The 23,769-nt window shown below is 38.8% G+C and overlaps 1 protein-coding gene and 1 long non-coding RNA gene across 3 annotated transcripts in view; both read right to left on the bottom strand.

The window, feature by feature from the left end:
• The window catches only part of LOC116334101 (butyrophilin subfamily 3 member A2-like), a 132,327-nt gene that overhangs the window by 84,950 nt on the left and 23,608 nt on the right, over positions 1 to 23,769 (bottom strand). The window lies entirely within an intron of this gene.
• LOC120433233 lies at positions 6,813 to 7,683 on the bottom strand. Its single transcript, XR_005608410.1, has 3 exons — positions 7,590 to 7,683; positions 7,427 to 7,516; positions 6,813 to 7,348 (listed from the first exon to the last, which is right to left on the bottom strand). It is a non-coding gene; the product is annotated as an uncharacterized LOC120433233 (long non-coding RNA).

The following is a 23,769-nucleotide window of genomic DNA, read 5'->3' as shown; positions in this document are numbered from 1 at the left end:
GTCTCTCATCATCAAAACATTCCACAAATCCCACGAATGATTCACTTCCTTATAAACCACTGAATCACTTATGTTCTAAATGAAGCTTTGGACATCACTGATCACGTGACTATGGCCAAACAAATCAAGCCTCGACACAGTGCTTCTGAACACCTGTGCGTCAGCTTCAAGAGGGCCATCACTAGTTTGGACAGTCATTTGGTTTGTTAAGTTTGCAGTCTTTGCCTGAGTTTAGTTTAGTTTAGTCTCTTTGACCACTTTTATGAGCTCAACATTATTACTTTTGTAAATATAATTTTTTGGGTTAAATAAATGAAAATCCTATTTTTCTAATAGCTCCTGTGACGACTCCTGCTTTTTCAACTTGATCCATCACAGACTGCCTTTTTAAGGTCATGTAATGGCATCTCAATTGGATTCAGGTCAGGACTTTGACTAGGCCACTACAAACTCTTCATTTTTTTTCTTACGCTTTTCGGCTATGCCTGGTGTGTTTTGGATCATTGTCCTGCTGCAGAACCAAAGTGTGCTTCAGCTTGAGGTCACAAACAGATGGCTGCCTGAACAGATGTTTTCGTAGACAACAGATTCCTGGTTCCATTTACCACAGCAAGTCTTCCACATCCTGAGGCAGCAAAACAGCTTCAGACCATTACACAACCACCACCTTATTTACTGATGGTATGAGGGATGGGAATCAAGAACTGTTAACAGTAGTCCAATTCCTTGGAATCAGTCTGCCTGCCTATTGATCCAGCTTATCAGTTCTTACACTCTTACTACAATCAGCTGATTTCAGTTCCTATGTTGGAGGAGTAAAATAGAGTGCAATGGTAAAAGGAGATTGCTCCAGGACAGAAACAAGTGCATTATACTGTTAACACAACTTTGGCTCCTCGCAAGCATCTTCACAGACAGCATACTAATGCTAAGCTAACCAAGAACCCAGAGTGATGTTTTAGCTGAGTAAATGTTGACCCAAGCTCAGCACTGTGATAAACTGAGCCGTCATTTGTAGTGAAGCCGCTGCTGAACTTCAACAGGTAACAAACTGATGAGCAGTCAGGCTGCAGCCTCTGTTTCTACCTGTTCATGCTTCTACCATTGCTTTAAAGTCTCTTTGTGCTGATTTTCATCTTTTCTTTGTGCTGTTGGATTTGTGTTCACACATAAATACTAAGAGAAAGACCACGTTTGTCCTCATCAGGATAGGGATTTCCTCAGTACCCACATTTCCAGGGATCTATCCTTGGCTACTAACACATCAGCCCTGGTGAAGAAAGCACGGCAGCGCCTCCATTTCCTGAGGGTTCTGAGATGGAACAGGCTGCAGACTGACCTACTACTCTCCTTCTATCCTGCCACACTCGAGAGTGTGCTGGTGCATGCCATCCCCGTGTGGTACCCTGGTGGATAACAGCTGATAAGAAGAGACTCCAGAGGGTCATCAGAACTGCAGAGAAGATGGCAATTATAAAAGACCACCTCCATCCTAACCATCATCTATTCAACATCCTGCCCTCTGGAAAATCAGGTGCAAAACCGACAGACCATAGAACAGCTTCTACCTGCTGTCAGAACCATAAATGCAAATTAGGAGGGTTTTTTTTCTGCCTGTTCTGTTTGGATCTTTAGCCATCAGAATTGTTGTCTGAAGGCCAAGAAAGATGCCTAGCGGATTTACTTTACCAAGTGGATCATCATGGCCTTGCCGTATTGGTCCATTTGATTGACCTTTATTATAATTATGTATTTATTTTATTTTATTTGCAGTTGTTACAGACGGAACAGACATGACTGGGGGATAGGACAGGGAGAAAGAAAGAATGAAAGAAAGAGAGGGAGAGAAAGAAAAACAGAGGGGAGAAGAGTTAGTGAGAAAGGGGGGAAGAAAAAAACAAACAAAAAAAACCACCTGGATCACCTGTCGAGAGAAGAAACAAACAGAAGAGAAAACAAAAAAAAGAACAGTCGTTGTGTTGCTGCTACTTGCTATGTGTTATGTTGCTTTTTGTGTGTGTGTTTCCTTTTGCTTCTTTGCAATATTCTGTGCAATATTTCAGCAGATGTGCAATTTCCATCCCTTAACAACCGTAGCCCTTTCACCCTATTATATTATTATATTTATTATTTATTATATTTTATTACGATGCCTTGTGAACATCCCCACAATGCTTCCTGTAACCAAACATCGTGTATATAGTGTACATAGTGTTCTTATAATGCTTTTCATCGTCTTTCTTGTATATTGTTTTCTTTACTTTCACACCTTTGTGGTCTTGCTACCTAATTTCATTTTGTAAGCAACTGTACATTGTTCTAAGGATTTGTGTTAGTGTGTGGGGCTGTATTGCATTATGTTTACAAAAAGTGTTCTGTGTAACTCTTTTACTTTACTTGTTTTGAATAATTTAATGTAATGTAATGGGCCACACACCTTCCAAAAAGTTCCAATTTTCTGTTGTCTGTTGTCAGTTTTCTCAAAGGTCTTGGAGATCATCAAGATATTTTCTTGGAAATGTGAGACGAGCCTTTATGTTTGTTTTGCTCAGCAGTGGTTTTCTCTTTGAACTCTTGCATGGATGCCCAGTCTCTTTCTTATTGTTGAATGACCTCATGACCTCTGACCTTAACTGACACATGTTAAGCCTGCGATTCCTTAATGTTGTTCTGGGTTCTTTTGTGACCTCCTGGATGATTCGTTGATGTGTTCTGAGTAATTTTCACCACTGTTCCAAGTTTTCTCCATTTGCGTACAGTGGCTCTCACTGTGGTTCACTGGAATGGCTTTGTAAACCTTTCCAAACTAATAGATATCAGTGACTTTTTTTCTCAGGTATTTCTTTAAATCATGGCATAATCTGTTACTTTTTAACCCTGTAAAACCAGCCTGCTCTGTTTTGCGTAACTATTTTTAAATCCCTGTAGAACTGCAACCATGTAAGCTAGCGCAATAATTTTTTTTTTTGCATATGAAACCAGAGGAGTTGTACGTACATCTTATGCCAAGGTCACGGTTTCCTTCCACATATAGCTTTGCAAAAATTGCATAAAAAGCACTTGCAACAACAAAAACATAATATTCCAGAAACACGTTTTGCCGATCCGATCAGCTGTTCATAACACTTCCTACGTTGGAATAGAAATCAGCGCGAACTATCGCATGTCCGCCATTACTTGCCCCAAACCGGAAGTGACGTCACTTCAGAGAAAATGGAGTTTTCTTACCTTCGGGGCCTTATAAGCCTATATTGGTGTTTTTAAAAGTCATGTTTGACTTTAAGCTTTTCTGAATAGTTTCTGGGATGCTTAGAACTCAAATTGCACTGCTGGAAATAGTTTATTTTGATGCACATGCTGTTTTTTTGCAAATTTGGATTATAATATTTATTTTCGTTTTTCCTGCAGTATATAAAATTGGTGAATCATAAAAATAAAACTATGTGACATTCAAAATAAATTTCCTGTGGTTGGAAACTATTTGTGCAACTTTTTTGTATTTACAGTTTTGAGGGATAAGCCTCTTAAATTACTCTAACTAGAAATATATATATATAAAAAAACAAAAAAGATTTTCAATTTTTTTGTGGTTTTTTGCACTTTTTTTTTGCAATTTATGTAGTTACTATGGACTTAATGCATACATATTATTAAAATTTGGGCTATAACGGTTGCATTGATGTATAGCAACTTGAAATGCTCCCAAAAATAGCACTACAGCATGTAAAAATATAAAGATAAGCTCTGGCGGACTTGGTTCTATGGTAGGTCTTAAAGCAGGGGTCCCCAATCCCAGTCCACGAGGGCCAGTGTCCCTGCAGGTTTTAGATCTCACCCTGGGTCAACACACGTGAATCACATGATTAGTTCATTACCAGGCCTCTGGAGAACTTCAAGACATGTTGAGAAGGTAATTTATCCATTTAAATCAGGTGTGATGGATCAAGGACACATCTAAAACCTGCAGGGACACCGGCCCTCGTGGACTGGGATTGGGGACCCCTATCTTAAAGGGTTAAATTCTTGCCTGTGATCTAGTCTGCCTCACTTTTACAGACAGGTGCTATTTAAGTGTTTCCTTGATTCAACAGGGCAGCCAGGAATCAGCCCTGAGTGTGTTTAGTGAAACTGAACTCTAAACTGAGGTTTCCACACAATGTGGTTAATCACAGTTAATTCATGATTTTACTAGGTTTATATAATTTTTCTCACTTAATCAATGAAATCATTATTTAAAACTTCATCTTGTATTTATTCACGTTATGTTTGTCTAATATTAACATTTATTTGATGACCTGAAACTGCTGGTGTGATAAATATGCAAAATACTAGGAAATGAGGAAAGGAGCAAACACTTTTTCACACCCGTATTTGCTGTATTATGGAGAACACTGTAGACCATACTAGATCCCTATTGAATATATCTTGATCCTTAATAGTATAAAAAATAATAGCAGTCAAGGTATTTCACTGAAGGTCATCACATATATTGTTCCAGACAATATAGAGTATTCTCAGTGAGTAGTTTCAAAGTAACTCTTATCATTAACCATATACTTAACCTTACTCAACCTTTTTTTTTTTGTTTCGAAACTCTGCAGCTTTGCATCTTCAGTTTATTTCTACTTTTAGAGCAGCTCAACTTTGAGGGATATTTCTAGAACAGCTTCATACATGCTAATGTGTCAAACCCAGAAATAAGAGGAACAGGAAGAGAAGTTCTCAGCAACAGTGTTACGTTTATCATTTGGATCTTCAGAGTCACCAGTAAGACGACATGGAACCTACAGGCGTCTGCGTTAGACTGGGTGAGTACTTTGCCATAATTATATTTACAAAACAAAATCAGTGCTATCTAACCACCCATCATTCCTAACTGCAAAGAATAGGTTGCATTTAACAGATCACTTTTTATCAATAAGCAGGGTTTGTGCTGTATAAAATAAGTCTTAATTGTTTATCTGTTGACTTGTGTTGTCTCTCCAGCAGTGTTGGTCAAGTTACTTGAAAAAAGTAATCAGTAACTAATTACTGATTACTTCCCCCCAAAAAAGTAATCCCGTTACTTTACTGATTACTTATTTTCAAAAGAAATTAATTACTTAGTTACTTAGTTACTTAGTTACTTTTTAAAAACACAATTTACAACCTGAATAGGTGATAAAGCGATAGATCTTTCAGCCCAATTCTACTTTTTCTGCATAATCCATCATACAAAATGTAATCAAATGGAAACGTCTCTTTTTAAAACTTGTTTTATTAGTTTTAATCTTTTAACTTTATGCATCAAGCAAAAATTTAATTATATGCAACATTCTCTGACTGGAAGAAATTTGTTTAACATCTAAACCTATTTTCTGCACATTCCAGCACATAAAATAAAATATTTTTTTGTGTTTACACTCACTCTTTCAAATAGATGAAAGTAAAACACAGCAGAAAATATATAAAATCAAAGACTAGTGGTCCTGTTGCTCTATTTTCACCTGTAAAGCAGGACTGGGGTAGGCGGAGGTTTACCCTGGTGCAGGTGTGCCGCAGCGGTCAGTTGAAGAATCCGCGAGTTTCTCTGTGAATTTCACATTACGTCGTAGTGCACTCGGTGCTTGCCCGGAAGTTTAGGGGTTTAAAAAGAAGTTTTCTTCCCACGCAGTGAACAGTGGACACTAATGTTTTTGTCACTTTTTATGGAATCAAACTCAAAGTAAGGTCAGTACTTCCACGCTTTAAACGCTGCACGCTCATACTCTCTCCCGCACTCGATATATTGTCCATTGTTGATCTGCAGACAGCTGTTGTCACGAACGTCGGTCACTGTCATGAGACATTCTCGCAAAAAATCACGGTTTTAGTAACGCAGTAACGCAGCGTTCCTACGGGAAAGTAACGGTAATCTAATTACTGTTTTTGCAACAGTAATCCCTTACATTACGCGTTACTTGAAAAAAGTAATCAGATTACAGTAATGCGTTACAAGTAACGCGTTACTGCCCATCTCTGCTCTCCAGTGATGAATGTGTTGATTCTACTGGTTGCACACACTCAGCAGAGTTCATTTGGTCAGTGCGCCCCAGGGCAGCTGTGGCTACAATGTAGCTTGCCATCACCAGTGTGTGAATGTGTGTGTGAATGGGTGGATGACTGAATGTGTAAAGTCTCTTTGGGGTCCTTAGGGACTAGTAAAGCGCTATACAAATACAGGCCATTTACCATTTGGACTGTAGTAAAATGCAATTGAGAAAAAGTTTAAAACAGGAAATCATGACAAAAGGCTAATGTGTTTCCTCCTCCATATCCCTCAGGTGTAGCTTTTCCTCTTATTTCTCCAAACAGACTGCAGTTTTTTGAATATGAATCCATCACTTTAAACTGTGAGTCTGATGGTTCATCTGTGTGGAAAGTGATGAGGGATGTCCAAGAAGCAGTTCCAACAAACATTTCTAACTGGGTAACATCAGCTGGGTCAAGCATCATTAACCCTGCATTTTCATCAGACAGCGGGAGATACTGGTGTGAAAAAGAAGGAGGACTAAAAAGCAGCATTATCAACATTAGTGTACAGAGAAAAAGTATTGTCATGCGCAGTCGGATTATACACTGAAAAATGAACAAGTGTTCTAGTCATTTGAAATTATATTTGCTTTCAGGGCTAATTCATGAGCTTTGCAAGTGCCTTATAATCAGTGATGGGAATAACGGCGTTACAAGTAACAGCATTACTTTTTTCAGTAACGAGTAATCTAACTGTGACCCGTGGTAGGTACCTATTTAAAATAGGACGGAGCCGTAGGCGCACAGTCAGTTAAAAAGAATTTAATTTTTAATACAAAATAAAAGTAACAATGTAACAGCGGCACTTAAAAACAATTAAAAACTTTACCTTATTTAAAAGCGATAAAACTGTATGATTGCCCGGGAGACAGGACAAGCGCTGCGGGGAACCATTAAGAACAAATCAACATAACACAGGTTAAAAAGGGACGGCAACTGACACACAACCCCAGATGGGCAAAAAACTAGAAACAAACAAAAGCTTCAGTGCCGTCTTCACTCAGGCCCACCGCTGTGCATGCAGAAGCGGTGAGGAAAAAAAAGGATTTGTTTTCCCTGCAGCGCCTTCACCGTTCGCGACTATGTATATATATTAAAAAAAAGGGTTAAAATACTAAAAGAAACAACATTTGTAGTGCCTACTGATACAGAAAAAATAAAACAAAAAACAAAACAATCGACAGCCGCAGCAGTCGGGCCGTCGACTTACACCAGTTTAAAACAAATTAAAACACTGATGTGTCGGGTCCTTTGCCCGCAACCAGAAATCCACCTGGCAAAGCAGCAGCTCGGTACTCTGTAAATAAAAGGCAGGAGATCACTTATGCTGGACAATAAAACACAGGAATATTCCTCAACTTAATTGTTTTGTTACCTGTCCACAAGTTCGTGTCACACCCTAATAACTGTGGGTCAGTGGCGATGAAGTCCACTGTACCGTTCTCACGGGAGCAATGTTTCCCACCTACAAGGGTGCACATAACTATAAACCTCTGCCAACAGCCAGAGCTCAAGTGGTACATTTTTGTGTAACCTACCGTTCTAAAAGAAGTTTAGGAGAGAACCCATATCAGACTTTCATAGAAAGAAGTTACAAACAGCAACTTGCCCAACTTGGACTGAGCACTTGCAGCTTCAGGTTTGCAGAGAAAATGCCCAATTGCCCACACCTGCGCTTATCAAAGGAGCAAAGACCAGCTCCGCCCACCAGGGGCGGTTCCCAGACTCAGGTCTCACCTGTCACATAACTAATTACTATTTCTATCGTTACAATGCCGTTACTGTTACTAACAAGAAAATGCAGTGCGGTCGCGTAACTATTATATCAGTTGCACTGAAGTAGCTGTAAGTAATCCGGACACTACAGCTTTAAGCAGCTGCGCGCGCTCCCATGGGCGGCAATCACTGTCTGCCCGACGATCACTTTTTGGCACAACACCTGGAGCTCAGGGGGCAAAACAATCACATGAGTGCTGCTGTTTGACTGAGGAAGAATAAAGTGGTCGTGGTAAGTCAATCACATGACCGCTTTAAGATGACAAAGCAACAAGGTGACATATACCAGTTTATAAATTGTGTTGATAGCCCACGTAAAACCAGAGTCACGATAAACAATATATATGCATGTTTTTTCCTGAATAGTTTCATCACGTTTACTGTCTAAGGACAGCGCAGCAAGCACTCTCTGCTTATGACCCCCCCCAAAAAGAAAACAAAAAACCCCCTGCCCTTTCGTCTTGGTGGAAAAATGTTCCATGTCAACCAATCAAAAAATGATATGGCAACATGACATTTGGATGTTTAGGAAGAGGGGGAAGTTTTAGGAGTGACCGCGAGACAGAGAGAGAGAGAGAGAAAGAAAGACAGCAGAAAAAGAGAGAGAGTGAGTTTTGAGATGTGAGAGATTTGTGACGTTTAGCGTGTTTGGAGTGTGTAGTTAATGTGTTGTCTTGTGTAGTTAGTGTGTAGTGTTGTGGATAGTTTTGTGTTGTGTGTCAGAACAATGAGGTGACTGCTGTCTCCAGGTATCGGGCTGTGATGTTCTCCTTTATAGTGGACAGAAATTTTTGGAGTGGCACAAATAATTTGTTTGGCATCTTATTGAATGCGGAACAGCTGATTGTTCTGTAAATAGTTTGAAATGGTTATTAAAAAAAAAGGGTAAAAGGTAAATGGCTGCAAATAACTTTGTTGTTTGCAAAACTTGTGCACATGATTTTAAAATTGACAATTAATATTTGCATTTGAAGTTATGAAATATGATTCATTAAAGATGTTTATGGTTGTTACAGTAAAAATATAACTTTTTCTACTCTGATTTTATGGTTTTTGTCTGATTTTAGATCAATTGTGTTAATACAGTATGTCAAAATGAAAACATGACTGTAAATTCAGACACGTGAGGTTGTGCTGAAAAGGATGATACCAAACAAGGCAAAGTAAATAGTTTTTGAAGGTAAAATGTGGAGGAAAAATCAAAAGTAGTAAAAAATGGTCAATTATACCCTGGACCCCAGAGGGTTAAACGTTTTTTTTTTTAAAGTAACTCAATAGTTACTTTTCAAGTAATTAATTACTTTTAGAATACTGTAACTCAGTTACTTTTTTGAAATATGTAACTAGTAACTATAATTGAATTACTTTTTCAAAGTAACTTGCCCAACACTGGTGATTAGAGATATGTAGAATCCAGTCCTACACCTGGTTCAGGGCCTTAATTGCCTGGGAGAAGAAGCTCATCTCCATTCTCTCTGTGTTGGTCTTAAAAGAGTGGAAGTGCTTCACTGACTTCAACAGTGAGAAGAGTCCATTTCCAAGGTGGGAGCATGTTAGATTTGTATTGTTGATTGTCATTTATGCTTAGAAATATCTACTCATATATGCTTAGAGTTTTATAATCAATGTCATGTTGGTAGAGGTTTGATCCTTAATAGTCTGCAAAGACTTTGTGTGCATTCCAGAGTGTTCTGGCATTCACACCCACATCCTGGGAGCATGGGAGAGGTGGTACCTTCTCTTATTGTTTTGTGGTAGAATAAACGTATCTATGTCTGTTTTAGTCTAAGTGCCTTTTGTTTAGATGAACTGCTGGACTTCCAGACCAGCAGGTTTAGGGAAGTCATTTATGGGGTCACACTCTGACCCCCCCCCACACACACACACACACACACACACACACACACACTTACACACACAACGCACAGGCAAGGTACTCTTTGTGTGTATGTAGACGTCATATGTTAATGAACCTATGTATATTCATGTAACCACAATAAAGAGCAGTGTTACGGGGGAGCGGACGAGAGCGACTGGGGTCAAGCGAAGGAACGGCGCTTGTCCGGTTCTCTCCCTCATATATGAGTAAAACAAAGAACTTTGCCTACTTGGTGTTCAATGCTTTTGTTGTGTAGTTGAATTGTCTTGAACGTTCCAGTGAATAGGTTTAAGCTACAAACCTATCAGAGCGGTCTTTCATGATTTTCCTGGCTTTGGTACTGCACCACTTGGTGTAAATAGACTGCAAGTCAGGAAGCTCTGAGCGAATGATACGTTTGGCAGTGATGACTGACAGTGTTGTTCTCCAAACACTCCATTATCCTCTGGAATGTACTTGGGGCATAACACAACCCAAAAGGCATTATTTGAGGTTGTTACAGTAAAAAATATAACTTTTTCTACTCTGATTTTATGTATTTTAGGGGATCTTCCTTCCAGTCCAGTAGATGTCTGTTTAAATATTGTGGGACGTTGTTCTTATTATTGGTAGGGAAGATAAATCAGGAATCTAGGTGTCACCTTTGACTCGAGTCTCACATTGGATGGGCATGTCAATTCTCTGGTTCGGTCTTGTTTTTATCATTTAAGAAATGTGGCTAGACTAAGCCCGATTTTATCTCGTTCTGAACTGGAGATTGCTATACATGCATTTATTTCGTCACGGTTGGATTATTGTAATTCGCTGTTTATGTGTCTTAGCAAAGGTTCTCTGGATCGTCTGCAGGTTGTGCAAAATGCTGCAGCTAGGCTTTTGACAAAATCCTCCAAGTACTCGCATGTGACACCGTTGTTATCTCAGTTACACTGGCTTCCTGTTAAATTTAGAGTTGATTTTAAGATCCTGGTCTTGACCTACAGAGCTGTGCACGGACTGGCACCAGCCTACATCTTTGATCTGCTACAGCCTTATGTCCCTAGCAGGTCTTTGAGGTCATCTGATCAGGGCTTACTTGCTATAAAAAATACTAAGAGGAGAATTAAGGGTGACAGAGCTTTTGCCAATGTGGCCCCGAGACTGTGGAACTCTCTCCCCCAAACATTAAGAACTGTGGACTCAGTAGCTGTTTTTAAAAACAACTCAAAACTTACCTTTTAAAATTGCTTTTGGTTAATTATTTGCCTGTTTTATTTTCTCTTTTTAAATCTTTTTATGACTTTTAATCTTATGTGCAGCACTTTGTGATTCTGTCTAGAAAGGTGCTATATAAATAAAAAATTATTTATTTATTTATTTATTTAAACTTTTTTTTTATATTATATACAAAGAGTGTCTTTTTTTAACATAACAAAACTTGTAACCAGATATTTTTTGTCTGGTTAGTCATGTAATGACTGTCTATTTAAGAGTAAGCAGAACCTTTTTAAGTCTAACAGTGAAACCTCTGCCTATCATTTTTGGTGTGTCTATGAAGGACACTATGTTTAGGAAGGGGCACATTTGATTACGAGAAACATAAACGGGGTCACATATTGTTTACACACATTTTGGAATGAAGGATGCTATAACACTGAAATCTATATATCTATCTAGAGGCTTCAGCTCCAGTGAGCAATTGCAGATAGTGATGGTGTAATAAGTGTTTGCTGTTGTCCTTTTAATCAACTTATTAATATGTGAAGTCACCTTGACCATATCTGCATGGCTAAATACACTAAGTTGCTTCCATGTGATTAGATGTCTAGATATTTGTTTTAAAGAGATGTTGAACAGGTGCACCTAATAAAATGGCCAGTGAGTGTATGGCAGTTTAAAGCTATAATAAGTGTAATAAAATATAATAAAAATGAATGGCACAGAAAAGCATGAGAACAATCTGAGTATTTTGAGGACAATACAAAGAAATCTGTACAAACTTGAACAAAAACACTTGACAAAACCTGACAAATTCTTTTTAAACACGTGAAAAAGAATTTGGAAAAGTCCTGGAGCTTAATCATATTTTTGTAACTATAAAACTGTTGAATTTTCATGTTAAACAAAAGTTGTTTTTTTGTTTTTTTCTTTTATGTAAACCTGTATAAGGTTAAGGTTACATGTACAATGTTACATGAACAAGTCAGGTGACCTCTTCATACTTTATTAGGTTCAAAGTTCATTTGGTCAGTAAAAAGGAGCAATAATATATTTATATCTACTGAGAAGTGTAAACTAGCTGAGTGACAGCAGAGTGCAGAGTGGAATGTAGAGCGGATTTCTGGACAATTTTTATCTCAAGTTTAATCATTTTATATAAGTTTAAATCGACTAGATTTAACTCCGAATCATATTTATAACATTATTATTGTCATCCCAGTTATGTGTCTTAGAGATACTTCTTGGTACAATTTGAATCATCAACATCAGAAAAAAAAACAGGAACAGGAAGTACCAACCTACATTTTTTTCTGTCATATTTCAGTCTGATGCTCTCGCAGTCAGCAGCAAGACATCATGGAGATTACAACTCTTCGCATTCGACTTTGTAAGTATTGATTCCACCAATCAAGCATACAGTTGTCACATACGTTTGATGCACAGAATTTCATTTGTCTCTTCAGTTTTGGTCTTTGTGTTCATACAAGCTGGCTGCACCTTTGCTGGTGAGTTAGAAGAAATATATACAGTATTTTGTTACGAATATAAACAGGAATGTTTAGATTGCTAACAATCCTGTAATACTGAGAATAATTTTAAATGACAACATGTTGTAAAGTGAATTTAAAACAAACTTCCTTCAAAAGTGTTTGAGGCTCTGAAACAGTTAATGATTTGCATTGATTTCAACAGATCCAGATCCTGCCAGTATAAAACTTCACTGGTTGACAATATAGCAAATTTAGCACATTTTTTGTTTTGTAATAGTTATGAATTTTGAAAAACTTTCTTTTCTTCTATTAAGACGAGATAATTTATTTAATTGCCTTCTTTCTTCACATATTTGTCTCAGGTGCAGTTTTTCCTCGCATTGTCCCAAACAGACTTCAGTTCTTTGAACATGAGTCCGTCTCTGTACATTGCGAGGTAGATAACAACATCACTGAATGGAGAGTGAAGTGGAAATCCCATAAAATAAAGAACGCTTCCAAAACATCAGCATCACCCTGCATAATTTATCCCAGTTTTGAAAGTCACAGTGGAGAATACTGGTGTGAAACTGAAGATGGAATAAAAAGTGAGGCCCTGAACATCACTATTACTGGTATGTTAAGTAAATTATACATACACACACACACACACACACACACACATACGTATATATATATAATATATATGTATGTGTGTGTATATATATATATATATATATATATATATATATTGTATAGTTTTAAAGTGTTACCTTGCATGACTGGACTCAGTCATAGTAAGCATAGTTTATAATACAGGGCTGGACCATTTTGGTTGTTTCAACATTTTTCACAATAAGAAGTCAGATTTTTTATTATCACAGTCAGATGTAATAATTTAAAATAATATAATAGCTATGAAGTAATTCATAAAATATATTTTCATCAAACTTCACAGCTGGTTCTGTAATCTTGGAAACCCCGACCCACCCTGTGAAGGAGGGAAATGAGGTGAACCTTAATTGTAAAAACAAGAAAACTCAGTCAAAACACATAACTAACTTCTACAAAGATGGCGTCTCTATCGGTACCTCTTATCAAAGCAACATGAACATCAAAAATGTCTCCAAGTCTGATGAAGGACTCTACAAGTGCAGTATTGACGGAGCTGGAGAATCACCAGAGAGCTGGTTAACTGTTATAAAACAACATCAAGGTGATTTAGATTTTTTTTTAAATATATCCCTATTTTGTGTCATTTGTCTTTTTTTCTTTTCCAATTTAATATTTTCATGTTCTTTCCAGCACCTTACAATAAGACTGATCTTTCACATGAAGTCCCTAAAATATCACATGATGAATTCCCTAAAACACTCACTCTGCTGTGGACTGTCATCTGTGTTTTACTGGTGGATCTGTTGTTGTTGTTGGTGGGCCTGCTTCTTCAAAACAAATGCAAAGGTACAGAAACACTTTCTATCGGAAATTAGACAGATATAAATAGACTAGTCATTCATTTAAATTTGCTAATATGTCAGGTATTATTATCATGGTATTTACCAGATAAGGATATTGTACTATTAAAAATGCAAGACAATGTTATGTTTTGTTTTTGTTGTTTTTTTTTTTAAGTTTTAGCTGCTGACATGTTGATTATTAGACACCATGACGTTCCCTAACCCCGCTACATTTCCCTGCTTTCTTTCTTATTGATGGATTTTTTTCTTGGGTTTTTCAGTATCACCCATTTTTTCATCAGTACAAGGTTCTTGGTCATGTGAAGACAACACAGGTGAGAAACTGCATCCTTGTTCAGTGGACACAAAATAAACAAAACAAAATAAAATAATAAAATAAAAATAAATTAAAGTCTGGATGCTCATTCTGAGATTACAATCATATAATAACTTAAATTACCCACAGGGTCACTCTCTGTAATATCAGACAAATCGCAATGTTCCCACATGACTCCGTCAGAATGAGCTGATCTTCAGTAACTTTAACATGTACAGTGCATCTTGAAAATATTCACAGTGCTTCACTTGTTCCACATTTTGTCGTGTTACACCCTTATTTCAAAATTGATTAAATTAATTTTCACTTCAAAATTCTACACCCAATACTCCATAGTGACAAAGAGACAAAGTTTAATAAAAAACAAAAATATAACAGGTTATGTCTGTAGACAGGTCTTGTTTGTAGACCTCAAAGACAGGGTTGTATCCAAGCACAGATCTACAGAAGGGTACAGAAAAAAAAAAAATCTCCAGCAATCTACAGAAACATCCTTGTTGATAACCTGCACCAGCTTGCTCTAGACCAAAGACTAGGGAAAAGGTTTATCTTCCAACAGGACAATGACTCTAAGTACAGAGCCAAGACAATATAGGAGTGGCTTTAGGACCACTCTGTGAAAATCCTTTAGTGGCCTGGCCAGCAGTGATGGGAATGAAGGCGTTACTTTTTTCAGTAATGAGTAATGTAACTAATTGCTATTTCTATCATTACAACGCTGTTACTAACAAGAAAATGCGGTGCGGTCGCGTTACTATTTTTCAACAAACAGACGGTTGAAGCTGTGTTCAGCTTACCGCACGTTGTATCAGTTGCACTGAAGTAGCTGTAAGTAATCCGGACACTACAGCTTTAAGCAGCTGCGCGCGCTCCCATGGGCGGCAATCGCTGTCTGCCCGACGATCACTTTTTGGCACAACACCTGGAGCTCAGGGGGCAAAACAATCCCATGAGTGCTGCTGTTTGACTGAGGAAGAATAAAGTAGTCGTGGTAAGCCAATCACATGACCGCTTTAAGATGACAAAGCAACAAGGTGATATATACCAGTATTTAAATTGTGTTGATAGGCCACGTAAAACCAGAGTCATGATAAACAATATATACGCGGCGTTTTTTCCTCAATACTTTCATCACATTTACTGTCTAAGGACAGCGCTAGCAAGCAGTCTCTGCTTATGACCAAAAAATTAAAAAACAAAACAAAAAACAGCCCGTTCATGTTGGTGGAAAAACGCACCATGTCAACCAATCAAAAAATGATATGGCAACATGACATTTGGTTGTTTAGGAAGAGGGGGAAGTTTTAGGAGTGACAGCAAGAGAGAGAGAGTTTTGAGATGTGAGAGATTTGTGATGTTTAGCGTGTTTGGAGTGTGTAGTTAGTGTGTAGTGTTGTGGATAGTTTTGTGTTGTGTGTCAGAACAATGAGGCGATTGCTGAAAAAAACAGGAGGAGTGATGCTGTCAGGCCTGCAGGTATCAGGCTGTGATGTTCTCCTTTATAGTGGACAGAAATTATTTTTTTGGAGTGGCACAAATAATTTGTTTGGCATCTTATTGAATGCAGAACAGCTGATGGTTATGTAAATAGTTTGAAATGGTTATAAAAAAGGTAAATGGCTGTAAATAGCTTTGTTGTTTGCAAAACTTGTGCATATGATTTTAAAATTGACAATTAATATTTGCATTTGAAGTTATGAAATATGATTCATTAAACATGTTTATGGTTCTTACATTAAAAATATAACTTTTTCTACTTGGATTTTATGTTTTTTGTCTGATTTTAGATCAATTGTGTTATTACATGTCAAAATGAAAACATACGGTTGTGCTGAAAAGGATGATTCCAAACAAGGCAAAGTAAATCGTTTTTAAAGGTTAAATGTAGAGGTCAAATCAAAAGTAGTTAAAAATGGCCAATTTTTGTTAAAGTAGAATAGAATAGAATTAGAATTCAACTTTATTGTCATTGCACATGTCACAGGTACAGGGCAACGAAATGCAGTTTGCATCCATCCAGAAGTGCTTTAGCCGCGATATAGATATATTACAATATATATTAGCAATAATATAGATGTGTAAGTATATTACAGAAATGGGTCTATTATGGTATGTTATAATGTACACGGTGTGAAGTATGTTATGAATATTCTATAACTATAAGTATGTACAGGCTGTAGTGAGTACAAGCTATGTACAGGCTATGAACAGGATATGAATATGAAAAACTATACAGAAATCTGAGATATACAGTTATACAGAAATGTGAACTATGCAAGTTATAAACAGTTGTAGGATTGAAAAATTATCATATGTACAGAATGATATTCACACAGAACTATACAGTAGTGCAGTTAGGATAATTGTGATAGTGGTAAAGTGCTAGTGGTTGTGGGTGTGTGTATGTTCAGTCCATGAGTTTAACGTGGGTCAGATGTCAGGAGGCAGAGTTCAGGAGTCTGACAGCTGTGGGGAAGAAGCTGTTCCGGTACCTGGTGGTCTTAGTCCGAGGCTCCTGTAGCGCCTCCCAGAGGGCAGGAGGGTGAAGAGTCTATGTGATGGGTGACTGGGGTCTCTGATGATTTTCCCAGCCCTTTTCAGACACCGCTTCCTGTAGATGTCCTTTATGGCAGGAAGTGGTGCTCCGGCGATGCGCTGGGCAGTTTTCACGACCCTCTGCAATGCCTTCCGGTCCGAGGCGGAGCAGTTCCCGTACCAGACTGTTATACAGTTGGTCAGGATGCTCTCGATGGTGCAGCGGTAGAAGTTCACCAGGATGTCTGAGGACAGGTGGTTCTTCCTCAGAGTCCTCAAGAAGAAGAGGCGCTGGTGAGCCTTCTTGACCAGCTTGGAGCAGTTGGTTGTCCAGGTGAGATCTCGGAGATGTGGACTCCCAGGAACTTGAAGCTGCTCACACGCTCCACAGCCGCCCCTTAATGTGGATGGGTGGATGTGGGTCAGCATTCCTCCTGTAGTCCACGATGAGCTCCTTGGTCTTCTCGGTGTTAAGCAGCAGGTTGTTTGTGTCGCACCACTCAGCCAGATGATCCACCTCCTCCCTGTAGGCGGCCTCGTCGTTGTCACTGATGAGGCCAATCACCGTGGTGTCATCTGCAAACTTAATGATGGTGTTGGAACCATCAGCAGGTCTGCAGTCGTGGGTGAAGAGGGAGTAGAGGAAAGGGCTCATCACACAGCCTTGTGGTACACCGGTGTTCATTGTGATTGTTGATGAGCAGCGGTTATCCAGCCGGACATGTTGGGGCGGTTGGTCAGGAAGTCCAGTAACCATTTGCAGATGAGGGAACTGATGCCCAGGTCTGTCAGTTTCCTGATGAGTTGTGAGGGGTGGATTGTGTTGAATGCTGAACTGAAGTCTATAAACAGCATTCTGGCGTAGGTGTTGTTGTTGTCCAGGTGTGAGAGGACAGAGTGCAGTGCGATGGAGACTGCATCCTCTGTGCTCCTGTTCTGGCGGTATGCAAATTGGTGGGGGTCCAGGGTGGGGGGGAGACAGGATTTGAAGTGTGCTAAGACCAGCTGCTCTAAGCACTTAGTGATGATGGGGGTGAGTGCTACTGGGCGGTAGTCATTGAGGCTAGATGGGTTGGAGTTTTTGGGTATCGGGACGATGGAGGTGGTTTTGAAGCAGGCTGGTACCACAGCGTGGGCCAAGGACAGGTTGAATATGTCTGTCAGGACTCCTGCAAGCTCCCCAGAACACGCTCTGAGAACACGCCCGGGGATGCCATCAGGACCTGCAGCCTTGTGGACATTGATCCTACTCAGCACCGCTCCTACATCGGTGGGGGAGAGAGTCAGAGGTTGGTGGTCTGGTGTCATGTCTGTTATGGTTGTGGTTGTGGGGTTCCCTCGCTCAAAACGAGCATAAAAGTTGTTGAGCTCGTTGAGGAAGGAGACATCAGAGGATGCGGGGGAGGGTTTGATGGTCCTGTAGTCTGTAAACGCAAGACTGTAGTCTGTAACGCAATAGTTACTTTTCAAGTAATTAATTACTTTTAGAATCTTGGAAGTCAGTTACTAACTCAGTTACTTTTTTGAAGAAGTAACTAGTAGCTATAACTATAATTATAACAAGTTACTTTTTCAAAGTAACTTGCCCAACACTGCTGGCCAGAGGCCCAGACTTGAACATGATTGAACATTTATGGAGAGATCTAAAAATGACTGTGCACAGATGCTCCCCATTCAACCTGACATAGGAACAATGCAGAGGCTGCTAGGAAACCTGCAATAAGCAAATACCTGCAGAGGTTCAGGGGGAGTCAGCTGAATGGGGAGAACAAGATCTGGGCTATCAACACCTACACTCTGCCAGTGATCAGGTACCATGCCGGGATAATCAGCTGGCCAAAGGAGGAGATAGAAGCCACTGACATCAAGACAAGGAAGCTCCTGACCATGCATGGAGGGTTTTACCCCAAATCCAGCATCCTGAGGCTGTACACCAGGGGTCCCCAATCCCAGTCCATGAGGGCCGGTGTCCGTGCAGGTTTTAGATGTGTCCTTGATCCAACACAGCTGATTTAAATGGATAAATTACCTTCTCAACATGTCCTGAAGTTCTCCAGAGGCCTGGTAATGAACTAATCATGTGATTCACGTGTGTTGACCCAGGGTGAGATCTAAAACCTGCAGGGACACCGGCCCTCGTGGACTGGGATTGGGGACCCCTGCTGTACACTAAGCAAAAGGTGCAGTGACCCTGAAGTTGGGTGAGTTGCTCCAGCAGATCCCAGGAATAGGAATAGCAAAGATACTGCACAGGACCCTCAAGCTCCCAGGCCTCTGGTAGAGGTCCGGGAGCAGGGAAACTAGAGGGGGTGAATTTTTTATATATAATTTTATCTCACAAATTATTGAACAAGTGAGGTGCTGTGAATACTTCCCAGATACACTGCATATAATGAAGCCATAACCATTTTTATCTTCATGCTCTGAATATTTTCTGTCACAGATCATCCAAGTACATGGTGGTGGGTTAAAATCTGGCACTTTTTGAAACACATTTATTCAACATTTTGAGCCCTTGTATCTTATAGAAACTCACACCCGATGTGATTTTTCAGTTTTGACACCAGAGTCATTCCATTCATTTGTCAAGTTACCCTGACACAGATAAAATACATAGTAACAGAAAAATGAAACAAATCCATACAATTTTTAGAAATGGTGACATTAAGTAAACAGTAATATTTAAAGTATTTCTATTCTACGACTATTTAACAATTTAATAATGACAAATATGTTTTCATTGTAGTTTAATGATTAGATGCACTGAAAGCACTACAGATTAACCAGGTTAACCAGATTAACTGTCAGGGTTATTAACAAGCTCATCTAAGCTCCAAAATAAAAATTATTAGGTTCTAGTAATGCAAATATTTAACTGTATACCCAACTTGCCAAGAGTTATTGTCTGACACTCAAGCTCCTGATAAAGATGCCTTATATAACCATCATATTTTAACCATGATATATACTGCGTCCATGAAATGCATGTTACATTTTCATAACGCCCCGTTTTTTATTTTTAAACATTTCAGTCTTGCAAGAGGAGTACACTCAAGTGTCATATGCCAGTGTACAGAAAGGTAAACTCTATGAGTGAATATTTTGTGAGGGTTTTAAGAATTAAAGTACATAAATGAAAGCATGTGAGAAAACTATTTTATTATTATTATTTATTATGTTGTTAGATGGAGACAATTGAATTGTCACTGTGTGCAACCATAACTACTGGTTTGTGTGTGTATACATACTCTATAAATATCTAAATTTATGGAGAAAAAATACATTTTGAATTTGATATATTTGTTTCCAACACAGAACTGAAAGTGTCCGGAGAACACATCAAGACTGTGATATATTCTTCAGTGAATTGAGGCTCATGCATCCATTCATCACATCACATGCTTATCAATTATAGGTTCACAGGGGCTGGAGCCTATTCTCGTGTCATATGCCGGGACGTGGGGAACACCCTGGACAGGTCTCCAGTCTGTCGCAGAGTTAACATATAGAGTCAGAAAACCATTCACACTCACATTGACACCTGTGGGGAATTTAGAAACATCAATTAACCTACTGACTGACTGAGGCCCATACATTTTTTATTTGCTGGACTTTTCTTTTGCTGTACTATTAAACATTAACAGTTATTATCCTGTAAATAAGATTTCTTCTTTTTTTGTATTTTTTTTGTATTTCTTTTTAAAATGGCACATTTACATTCTTCTGTTTGTATTTTAAAATTCATATTGTCTGGTTTTGTACTTTTTAAACTGTCAGCTTTTCTGTTTTTTTCTGAAATCACTGTAACTTATAAAATCACAACAATAAAGGAAAAATAAGTAAATAAAGAACCTTTTTTTAGCAGTCAATGTTTGTTGTTGTTGGACAACACTGAAGTCACAGAAAGGTGTTTGGAGTGGACTGAAATGAAATTTGCTGAAGATTAATTCCTGTGGACCATAATCTCAGGAAATACAGAAAGTACAGAAACCAGTTAGAGAGTAGGGCTGCCACAAACGATTATTTTGATAGTCGACTAGTTACCGGTTATTTTTGCGATTAGTCGACTAATCAGATCATGCATCCATTGGACGTAAAACGTAGCGCATAATGTACCTGGATGCCTCTGCTCTTATATAACTATGATTAGGTTAGAGCTTGAAGTGTTTAAGGTATGTGCTAACTAAATATATATACATATATAAATATATATATATATATATATATACAAGAGTAATTTTTAAACTAAGTAGCTGTCGCCATTGTTGGAAACTTGAATTGGCTGGGCCGTGCTATGAATTCTGGGATAGGTTGGGCCACGAAGGATACACCCGACCCATCCTGCAAATCTAGGGAAATGAAGGACGCATTTGGAGGAGTCTTTGAATTTGGACATCCTTCGTCGCGTCGCTGTAACCTAATCGGCTTACAAATGCGGCCTCCGAAGGATGTGGCCCCTGAATTTGGACACAGCTACGATACTGGAGACGGCTTCTTCTTCTTCGTCTTCGGGGTTTAACAGCACCTGGCATCCTTGTACTTGCAGTGCTGCCATCTTCTGTTTCAGTCCGTTATTACACTCTTAAATCCTACTGCTTATTCCTGCGTCTTTTAGGATCTTACAAAGCTTCAAACGACGCGTCGACTATTAGATTAGTTTTCAATGATTTTGATAGTCAACGCAATTGTGACTAGTCGACTAATCGTGGCAGCCCTATTGGAGAGCCAAGGATATTCAAGTTCTAACACAAATAAAGTTATACTCTTATTCCCTCAGGCTAAAACATTTAGTTCTTCCATCTAAAACTACCATAATGAATGTATGCTTCAGTGGCAAAGAGCAGATTGTGCCTATTATTACACATACAAACATAGATTCATCACATCTGCCACCCACTGTCTCTATATTGGTCTCTGTCTTAGTCACATTGTTGGTGTCAGTTAAACCACCTTGTGTTACCTGCTCGGTCTGTCACCACGTCTGAAGATGCTGTTCAAATAAACAGATGCTGCTTCTTTTTAAATACATTCACTGTGGTTTTCAACCAACATGACAGCACACTGCTGCTTTATGTTCCCATTAACATATTAAACCACTGACATCTATTAAAAACACGGCCTCACTAATGACAACCACACGCTCAAATTAAGTTCAGCTCAAATTAACTGAAACATGAACTAAAACTAAAATTTTCCATCTCTGTTCTGATAGTTCAGTTAAGTACTTATTAAGCGTTTATATTTTAACCATTTAGAATGAAAGTGAAACTGAAATGGCACAGTGTTCTTCCCCTCCTTCCCCTTCCAGAGATGCAGCACATGAGCTTGTGTGAGTTTCTTTCTTAACTGAACATGACCCAAGTAACAAGAATTTCTCAGTGTGGTTAATCTAGTGGGTGTGCTTCAATTATACTTTAGTAAGAAACATTGTTATGTTTGCAATGTGATGCTCAGTTAGTAACCTGTTATGTTGTAAACTGGATGTGCTTGTGAAAAATATATAATATCATACTGACTGGACCTTGCAAACTTGTGGTCTCTCAGCTGATTGCACTGCTCAGTGCACCCAACTAGAAGGAAAAATCAGGAGAAGTAGCTAACTCCAGCTTTTCAGTCCAATCCACCACTGGTGCACTGAGTCATTTATGAAATGCTCAACAAATTCTAGCATTTAAGATTTCCCCATTTCACTGCAGCTAACCAGTAATGAAAAATTACCTAGTGATAAAATCACACAACACACTATGCCCTTGTTTTTGTTTGTTTTTTGTTATAAACCCATTTTTGCAGTTAGGTACAGTACAAAAATGACTCCCTTACACTGCTTTTGAGTTTTAGTTTCTTTGTTTTCCTCTGCATCGCTGGTTTTGTATTTTTTGTATTTGACAATATTTGTACCTGCCAGTTGAAAAAACATTACTCCCCTTATGCTCAACCATCTGTTGTAGCAGTAGCTTGATGTTGAAGTATGGCGACCACAACTTACAAACATTGCATCTACATTTGAGTTTGATCACTGGATAATAAGCCATCCCCCCCCGAAAATTTCAAATTTTCAAGCCCTAAGTTGTTGGGATCTGCAGGAAATGCAGATCATACTTTGTAAACTGGATCCAAACGCAGACAGGCACAGGTAGATTGAAGAGAATGTGGTCGCAAATTTTGAAGCCATCCTGATAACCTTCTCCCACCAGCGATGTGGAGATCCAACCTCTTTAGATCCAATTAAAATCAAGACACTCAAAAAGATGCTCTGTAAAAGAGTAGAATTCTCGGAACAGAGTTTAATACACTGAACCATATGAACAGCAGGAAAAATACAAACAGACATTTAGCAAGAGAATTACATAGCAGAAAGCAAGCAAAGCAAAACCCCGGGGTGTACAGCCTTAAGCACAGACAGCAGAGCAACACAGAGACGGACAGGTAGCAGCAGCAGGAGGAAAAAAGCTCTGGGGGTGTCTTCTGGTCCCCTAATATAGGGACCAGTATCCCCGCCCACACGCCCAGCACAGCTGCTGGGGTCAGGTAGCGGCCAAGGTCTTGGCCAAAGGCCAGTCAGGACTCTGAGTACCCCTTGCTCTGGCTTATCACAATAGGTCATGACACGGTCAAAGGTCACACATTAATCCTAATTATTAAATCTTATACAGCAAGTGGCACAATCTTATAGTTTACATGCTTTCTCATATATAAAAACACTTCAGTTTGGGTTCAAAGTGTGTGTGTGTGTGTGTGTGTGTGTGTGTGTGTGTGTGTGTGTGTGTGTGTGTTTATTTTGTATGGTATTTTATCGTGATGTGTTCAGGATCTCTGTTACAATGTTACTGTTTTGGTTGTGCTGCATTAAAGACGTTAAATTAATTAATTATTAAGTAAATTATTCAAGAGAACTCTCCCCCTACATTAACTGCCCTGTTACAATACCAACTTAATAAACCTCGGTGAAGCAAAATGTCTTGTGCTTAAGACTCCACATGAAAGTTAAAATATATAGTTAGATATAGATATATAGTGTATATAGTTACATAGTTATACATATCAAACAAAAATCCACCACAAGAACAA

This window comes from Oreochromis aureus, linkage group 3 (assembly GCF_013358895.1).
Source record: "Oreochromis aureus strain Israel breed Guangdong linkage group 3, ZZ_aureus, whole genome shotgun sequence".
Lineage (NCBI taxonomy): Eukaryota > Metazoa > Chordata > Actinopteri > Cichliformes > Cichlidae > Oreochromis > Oreochromis aureus.
The sequence above is the reverse complement of the archived record's forward strand: the minus strand, read 5'-3'. Positions and strand labels throughout refer to the sequence as shown.